General features: G+C 34.8%; 1 pseudogene; it reads right to left on the bottom strand.

Moving 5' to 3' along the window:
- Positions 1–6,695: 6,695 nt before the first annotated feature.
- Positions 6,696–6,814, bottom strand: LOC111738507 (annotated as a pseudogene).
- Positions 6,815–9,742: the final 2,928 nt, after the last annotated feature.

Genomic DNA, 9,742 nt, shown 5'->3' with positions numbered 1-9,742 from the left:
TCAAACTAGAAGTGAAGTAAGATGCCAATCAATATATCATCTGAGATAATATTTCAAATAGTGCATAAAAAGAAGTTTTATTTGAAAACACATACCATATGTACTGTGTACTACTATTTTTTGGAAGCAAAAAAATATGTATATAAAAATGCATTTAAAAAGCCATCTTTCCATGGCTAATATTTGTTTAGTACCTGCTGTGATCCAGACATTATACTAGGCATTCTAGATATGACCGTTCCTAAGACAAAGTCAGTCCTGCTTCCAGAAGATTGCAGTCTATAGGAAAAAGCAAGCATTAAACTATTATAAGTTTATATTATAAGTGTGATGACTATTACAAAGGGGGAAATATCTGATGATATGGGGATGTGTAACAGGAGATTGGAAAGACACAATACAAAATGTTAATAGAAGTTATTTCTGGAAATCAAGGAAGATTACAAGTGATTTTACATTGTTTTCTTATTCCTTTTCTATTTTTCAAAATTTCTGTTTCAAACAATTCTTTTGTTACTAGAAAAGATGTAATGAGCATTGACTGAAAAAAGTCAAACAAAGCATTTTAGCTCTGCTTCACCTCTTGCAATTCTAATCAACAACTTCAGAAATGTAAAGCTTATTTTAAAACACTAAAATCTAAACTAAGGCACATTGCGTGTTTTGGTTTTTTTTTTTCTGGATTAGTCAATGGAAGTTGCTGATTTTTATCCAATCCCGGACATCCTAATAGCATTTGGATTAAAGGATAGATTCATGGGAGGCCTAGAAAATAAGCCCTAATTAAGAAACTCAAAGATTCAAGGCTAAGTTTTATGTTCTGCTTATATAGAAATTATGAACACTTTGTACCTTGGTTCCTCCAAAGAAAGTAGGCTGAGACTGGGATTGGCCACCAGAGTATATAAGTAGGTTTGGGAGTCTTTGTTTAAAGCTACTTTGAGCAATGCTTACATTTATTGCCATTAAACTATACAACTAAAGGGTAGTTGGTAGAAATTCAAAATCAGACTCTTCTTGGTGATAACTGGAGAAAAGTAACTTTTATAATTAGGTATTATATGGTTTTTTCCTGGATTTCTAAATGACTCAGTTAACATTCCCATATGGGGGGAAAAAAAACCCATCTAAATGAGAACTGGGTAAATACCTGGCTAGAATGCATAACAGCTTTGTGCAAATAGGGCACTCTGTGAAGAAAAAGAAACTAATGACAATTAACAGTTAAAAATATATACTCACCTAGAACACCAAGACAACATATGCATTACATTTCAAAGGGGTTTAACAGTTGAATGTACTCAATACACTGACCACAATTTAATATTTAGAATCATGTAGGCTCTTCAAGTTCATCATTATAAACATCATTTACTGTAGATAATTATGTCAGAGGATTGAAAGCTGAGTAGACATGCTTTGTGATACATACACTATAAATATATGGTACAAATTATAAATCAGAGTGATTTCTCATTTTTCAAATAAGAGTGAATTATCACTCAGCCTAGTAACTACTATATTTTATTATTTATAACTACTATACTAGTTGGTTTTTAAGGCTGTAAAGGGAATATTTAAAGACACATGAATGACAATATATAATGTTATATTTGAGCTTCCTTTAAGCCAAATTTCAAACTTTAAATATGCTAAATCAAAGCACTACTATAAATAGAGCACAGTAGACAGCTTTGTATTTGGTCTTTAGAAGGATATTAGTGATGAATGAAGGCTGGGCAAAACAGCAAGTGTTTAAATGGGAAACAATGTGACAGGGATTATGGCAGGGTTATGGCATTGGCAATTAGCTAATGTCAATGATACACTTAAGAAACACTGTGCAAGAAGGCTAATAAATCACAGCCAGCCATCATTAATAATCCATTACAGAAAGGAAAAGAGAAAGGAAGGAAAGAGAAATCTAAGAAAGAGGATTCAGTAACAAGATACACAGTAAAGCATAAAGTGCCCTAATTAGAATTAGTATTTATACTACCAGGGGACCCAGAAAAGACTTTCTATTGAATATTTTAACAAATAACTAGGAAGGCTGATAACCATATTGTCAGATTATGAGTTTTCACTTATTCTATTTTATTTTAATTGCATTTGTGTGTGTGTGTGTGTGTGTGCGCGTGTGTGTGTGTGTATGCGCGTGCGGGTAAGCACCTTTTAAAGGCACATGCTATTATACCAGGCAGTTATAATGGGGTTGAAATTTTACTTCCGACATGCTCCTAAGGATATAATAATTCCAAACAAAAGGCGACCAAATATATGGCATTTAGTCTCTGTTGGAAATTCTTAACTAGACAATTTCCCCATGGCAACATATAATAACTATTACTTTTAGGTTAACTGAAAACTCTTCTAATATTCAATTGATGTTTCCAGTCAATGTTAGTATCCTTATTTTATCAATGATGCCAGAGTTCCTAATGAGAAGTACACCATTCTAATTTTTAAGCACAGATTAGCTATTAAATTGGCAACTACAATACAGCGTATTTAGTGGAATGACAGGGAAAGTAGACAGTGGTATTGTCGAGGTGATGACTTTGAAAGTCAAGGAAAATTTCATGCAGGAAGTTACATGTAATATCAGAACTAAAAGATTTATAAGAAGTAGACAAGCAAAGGTAGAGGAGTGGGGTGGAAAATATGATTCAAGCAGAGGGAATGTCATGTGGAAACACTAAAAGCAAGAGGAAGCATGGCAATCTGGAAAATAGAAAGCAATTTAATTTATGAATAGTGAGTACAGATTTTGAGGTATGAAGTGGTGATAGATAAGCCTTGAGAGATAAGCAGAGACCTACTTAATCATAGAGGTCTGAAGCCAATGGACAGGCAGTAGGGTTTAAGCAAGGGAATGACATGATCAAGTCTGGAGCAATTGCAGTGGTCCAGGTGAAAGATGATGAAGATTTTTTAGCATTAGATAATAGTTAAATAGAATTTTTGATGGGGATAGAAAGATAGTAGAGGCAGAAAGACAATATAACTCTTAAATTTCTCTCTTGAATTACAAATTTCTGGAGGACTTTATGACTATCAGTTTACCCCCACATTATGTAGCACGGAGTAAATAGTCAATAAATATTTGTTGATTAAGTGAATGAATGAAGCAGACTTAATCAAATTTATTTTCCTTTGTAACCTAAAGCATGGGAGGAGTTCTCATCTCTATTTTATTGTATTGGACTTTTAACATTGTCATTGCCTGGAATGTTTGTTTTTATCAAGCTTCCCTAACTTGTGAAAGAGAAATTATTTTTCTCAAATTTTTACCATTAAAATTTTCAAAAATATAGAAAAATTGAAAGAATAGTACAATAAATAAAAAATACCCTCCAGCTTGTTAATAATTTGCAGTATTTTCTGTGTTTGTGTGTCATGGGTATCATCTGAAAGTTAGAGATACCACATTTACTCATAAATATTTCATCTGTAACTTCTAAGAATAAGGATATTTTCATGTAAAATTATAATTAGCATATTGTCCCTAAGAAAAGTAACAGTAATTCTCTAATGTAATCATTTTCAAATTTCTCCAATTAGCTCAAAATGTGTTTACATATATTTTTTTCAAATCAGGATCCAATCGAAGTTCACAAATGTGCTTGGTTATTAGTCTGGAAATGAGAGCCTTCTGAGTTAACAAATAAGTGGTAGAATTCTTTAACCTGGTTCAAAAGTGCTGAGGATAACAATATTCAGTAGAAGCTACCGGGCAACCAGGTTTGTTTCCTGATTTGAAATTCTTTTTTTTTTTTTTTTTTGGTCTTTAGCCCATGAGTTTAGTTGGCAAGTGCTTTGTATTTATGAGTCCTGGGTCAAAAGTTCACTCTTTATATGGTCTCTTCCTACTGGTGGAAAATAATCTCTGTCCATGTGATCACACATTGTACTCCATGCCCTAGGTAATCACCTAGAAGATCGGACTTTGTCACCGGCAGGAACTCAATGAGTGTATGTAGATGATTAAGTGAAAATCTATTATTCTTTTGTGGGAGGAGGCGGGGGAGGAATCTCAATGATAAGTTATTCCTTTGGTGAGACATCTTCATATACAATATAGCCCATTGATTTAAGGTGCTTGCATCATAGAGTGCTTTCCACAGTGATTCCAGCTGAGTTTCTGTCTTAGGACAAAGGATAAACAGATAAATGTCAAAGAAAGTTGGACATTAGTCTTTCCCATTGCACCTATCAAATCATCAATTTGTAGAAAATATTAAATGCAAATATGCAAGCCTACTTTCAAATGCTAAGAATTTTGTCCTTTCACTTTATTTTCCCTTTCCTCTTCCTCCTTGTTTAATGGAAATGCTGAGGAATTTGACACTGATGGATAGCCTAGTGGCACCATAATAAAGTGAGCCTGGTTTAGTGTTTCTGTTTGTAGCTTCACAAAATTGAAAAATGATTATAATTGCATCCTTTGTATACATTCGAATGAAGTATAGTATTCTAGGGTGATGACTGTTTTCTTCTAAAATTGTGAAACTTAAGCTATTCGTTATCTCTGTCATTTTCAGAGGGCTAAGTGAATGTTGGTTTACATGCTTTAGTTCCCAGCAATAAAAGCTTCCAATAGTCCCTGTGAGCTGGATTAGAGTGGATGGATGACCAGAACAGGAACATTTGCATTCTCTGAATGACTAGGGTATTTCCTCTATGGGCTTTCTTCTTCCTTTTAGAACTATAAATAACATTTACTTTACTATAACATAAAATCTGGTTTTATGTTAAAATAAGCATCCTAGTTTTTCTATGCAGATTATTTTTTAATCTTAAATGTTTTCAAGGTGATATCAGTGACAGTGACAATGGGACAATTGTAGTAACTTTGAAAAATTTGTGCATAAACAATAGTCTTTCCCACTTGTACATATCAATTTTTCATTTCAAGCTTACACTGATCCTTGTAGAGCCTAGCCTTGATGGTAAGCAAGTGTCTCTACTCAATATCTTTCCTTAGCCTTTGTTTCAGGCAAGCTGCCTTCTTTCCAATTGTTCCATGCCAAGCTAGTCCATCCCCCTTCATACAATACACTTGAATGGCACATCATTAGAGGCTGCTATAATGCAGATAATAGGAATGTTGTGTAAAGCATTCTTTCAACATTCCCAACTAACCAAAGTTGAATAAAAATGTGCCCTATTGAAATGCAGGCAAATAGAATTCCAGAACCAAATTATTAGTAATGCTTCAGGATATTGCTATTTTCCATGAAAGTTGATTCAGATATACAACTCACAAAACTGGAGGTTAGATATACTTCGGGATATATCAGCAATTGCCATCACAAATTGTATGGCAGTATGTTCATAGCAGAAAGGATTAATGATGGTATCAAGGATTCCTAATTAGTGTATGGCAGATTAGTAGATGATGAAGAGAGGGGCTTACACTAGCTTTCAGATTATTATGTACTATCTGCAGACAATTGCACTTCTGCTAAGATTGTAGTAACAGTGTGCATACATACTTGTAAATATAAACAGTACCCATCAGAAATGCTCTGCAGAAAAAAATAGGTTGCTACACTCATTATCATAAAGACCTTCATATTTTTTTCCAGAGCTTTATGTATATTAATTTCCCTTTCTGTCTGCCATTCTAAATCTCAAAGAAAAGCCTTCTAGGTAACATTAAATCAGTTAATTGCCTCAACTGATGTAACACGGAACTGACAACATTGTTAATCATTGATATTATGGAGAAATTTAGTGCTTCTGATGGAAAGTTGATTAAGGGGGTATGTACACACGGGACTGTCTTACCCGTAATGCACACATTTCAGGCATTTACTGTGCCCAGTGGCATGCTAAAAGTCACAAAACATACAGAAAGCTTTACTTTGTTTAGAAAATATATTTACTGGAAATAATACAGGAATGTACAACTGCCCAGAAAGGAGTACAAAGAGAAGATTCACTCTGCTAGTTGCTCGAGGAAGGTTTCAGGATTTCATCAGCATCTTTATGTCATTAGATAGGGGGAATCGGAGTCCTGGACCGAGCCTGAGGTCAGATTTGAGCCCACCCAAGCACATCTGAGGAACTGCTTGGCAGGATTTTCATGAGTCCATTTGCAGGAGAGTTTCTCATTGAAGAGCATGGAAAAAGTAGAGAGAAAAAGTGTTTCAGCCTCAGATATCACTGCACCCCCAAGCCAGGGCCCCAAGTGTGGAGCTTATGAAGAAAGAGGCAATAAATTAGAGGCACAGAAGCCAATTCCTTCAAGAGCATAGAACGTGGCAGGAGGCACACAGAGAAGGATTCCCTTACCTTCCAGGTGGAACAGACCTTGGATCTGGTGCAGTGAAAATCCAGTGTTAGAAATGACTAGATGGTTAGCTGTCAGCCTTGTGACAAGGCCAAAAGGCTTGGCTTAGGCCGAAGTGGAAGAATATGAAAATTTTTTGAGCTCATGAGAACCATAATTGGAAAATTTCAGAAATAATTTGGTGAGACTTTAAGCAGAGCCAGAATTCCTGTATTAACAGTCAGGAGAATGAACCAGTGTTCTCCCATGAATATTATTAGCTCATGTGCAATAATGACCATAGAGAACATTTCTTCTGAGCATCTTACGTGTCCTAAATCATCAACCACATGAAATTTATTCCCATTTTTTATTCCCATTCCCATTTTAAACTCTTTTTATTCCCATTTTTTTTTTAAGTCTACAGTACCTGGTATTCCTAGGTGGTTTCCCATTCAAGTACTAACCAGGCCCACCCCTGCTTAGCTTCCAAGATCAGACAAAAACGGGCGTGTTCAGGGTTTCATGGCCATAGACTATCCCTATTTTTTTACATGAGAAAACTGAGGCACAGAGAAGTTAAATGACTTGCCCAAGATCACACAGTGCATAAATGGTAGTGCCCCAAATTGGACCCACCTAGGCAGTTTGACTCCAGATCCCACTCTTGTTCCATATTAACCCCATGTGGTCTGAGAACAGTTAGGTTACATGTGTGATTTTCCATTTTATTTTAGGAACATCATCTAGTCTTTATAAATCTAAGTAAAAATTGGAGACTGATTCTATCATTATAAATTAATTAGTATTGAAAGATTTCTAAGTATAATTTGGTTTGAAAGGTAAATGGCTCTTTAACTTATATAGCTAATCAGTATATAAAAACATTGGAATTATTTCTTAATTTGAACATTATATCTAAATACTCATGAATAACTATCAAATCAGTGAAGCAACATTAAAAATCTAAAGAAGTTAGTTGAGAGAGCTCAGTGTTTGGAATAAACATGAAGTGAGGAAAAAACAAGTTTCATGTTGACTCTTTTGGCCATACTTTTTACCATATTCGCTCAAATTTCCTCTATGAGAGGTTCTAGTAGATGATAAGAAAAGAAGAATCTCCAAAACGTACCAACGGTATTCAGAGTAGTAAGCTAGTCAGGAAACGATGGAGACAAAGTAGAATAATACCAAACTCTGGGAAACATCAGGCACGTCTTTCCTTTCTTTTAATTAATCTATCTTTAGAAAGTAGAATCGTGACAACTTAAGGATGGTATTTGCATCTAACAAGAGAAAGTTCTGCTTGAGCATTAGAAATGCTACAGATATTTTTACGTGTGGTTTTTTTTTAAGTTCTGGTCTTTGAGAATTTAGCCTATTGGGGTTATGATCTTTTTCTTCAACCCTCTCATCTGGGCTGTGTGTGTGTGTGTGTGTGTGTGTGTGTGTGTGTGTGTGTGTGTGTGTGTGTATTAAGAACATTTGACATGAGATCTACCTTCTTGAAAATTTTTGAAGTGTAAAATACCATATTAACTACAGGCACTATGTTGTACAACGGATCTCTAGAACTTACTCATCTAGCGCAACCGAAATTGTATACCCATTGAATAACAACTTCTCATTTCCCCACCCTCCAGCCTCTAACAACCACTATCGTAGTTCTGCTTTATGAGTTTGACTAATTTAGATACCTCAAATAAGTGGAATTAGACAGTATTTGTCTTTCTATGACTGTCTTATGTTACTTAGCATAAGTTTGACCACATGGTCTCAAATGACAGGATTTCCTTCCTTTTTTAAGGCTCAATACTATTCCATTGTATGACTATACCATATTTTCTTTATCCATTCATTTGTTGAAAAGAGTATGGTACTGGCAAAAAGACAGACAGATAGACGAATAGAACAGAATAGAGAGCCCAGAAATAAACCCACATAAACAAGATGAAATGACCTTTGACACGGATGCTTAGAACACACAATGGATTACGTTCTGTTTAAGTTTCACTCCAAGCTTAAGAGACAGAGGCAAAGTGAATTTACATTTCTTTCTGGCTTCCCACGACAAGCAAAGCAGCAAGGGATTCAGGGTCCAAAAACATTGCTTATGATTAAAAACTGCATTAAATTTGGGCCCCAGCTCACAGGACCTTAAGCAAGGGCAGAGTTCAGAAGGCAGATAAATCCCAATGACTCCACAGTGTATTAACTGGTTACCATATGGTAGGTACCAAATTTCTGAGTCTCAGTGTCTCACCTTTAAAATGGTGATAGCATTATATATTACTCTTATTTCCCAGAGTTGTTTTGAAGATTAAATAAGATGATGTACATTTACTTATAATTTTGTTTATAACCAATTTTGTTTTTAACTAACAAGCAGTTATTGAAATATATGGTTTTATATTTATATGTTATCATTTTCCATTAATAGTCTTGATTATTTTCATATATTAGAATTCTATATTAGCAGCAAAAACAGGGATTTCACAAATATATTTTAGAAAGTAAAGGTGTTGTAACATGATACTCTGCATTCCTACTCAAGGCAAGTGATTTTCTGTTCAGACAGGTTTTCATTCTTTTCTAGATTTTGAATGACTTGAGTTCAGGAAATATTGGATTTATCTTTATTCTCAAAGTCCTGTCACTCAAAAAAGGTATGTGACAGAGATAAATGATAATGCAGCCAATCGGTGATTCATTAATAGTCACCAAGGTGCATATATGAAGAAAATGTAGAATTTTCAAGTGAAAAGTATAGATTCTGAAATAATTTTTGAGAGGACAAAAATTTTGGATTATTTGTTGAATTACTAAATTAAATGTTCTCAATTCTGGTTTAATGTATTTAGACGTACAGAAATTCTTTCAGGCTACTAAGGTGCCTTTTAGTTAAACTAAAACTCTAATTTGCTAATGGTACCCTAATGACCTTTAAACATTAATGAAAACTGCCTAATTTATGCCTGAGAATAACTCACTCAACAAATGAAGTCCTGCCCAGAATATAGGCGTAAAGAGAAACAAGGTTAGATCACTGAAGGGCAATTGAACATCTGCCAAGACCACAGGGAGATAAGATATTGAAAAACACTTCTGGGGGGAAGAGACATGGGCCCTAACCCTGATTCTACCACCAGCCAGCTGTGTGACCTCGGCTGATCCAAGCCTATTTCCTAATCTTGAAACTAGCAGTGGCTTTCAATTAAGAAAAACATAGATATAGCATAGATGGCATACCTGAGTCTTCTGAACAAATTCTAAGGTATTATAATGGCAGAAAGCATAAAACTTCTCAGAGAAAAATTTTATTTGAGGGTTTTGTATTTGTTTTGCTTTTTCCTATTTTGATGGGACCCCGGAGCTTATGGATTTATACAACATGAAATGTTGAGAACCAATGGAACTAGATAATCTCTAATGCATCTTCCATACTACGGTTCTGTGATTCTAATC

This window comes from Pteropus vampyrus, unplaced genomic scaffold (assembly GCF_000151845.1).
Source record: "Pteropus vampyrus isolate Shadow unplaced genomic scaffold, Pvam_2.0 Scaffold39, whole genome shotgun sequence".
Classification (NCBI taxonomy): Eukaryota; Metazoa; Chordata; class Mammalia; order Chiroptera; family Pteropodidae; genus Pteropus; species Pteropus vampyrus.
The sequence above is the reverse complement of the archived record's forward strand: the minus strand, read 5'-3'. Positions and strand labels throughout refer to the sequence as shown.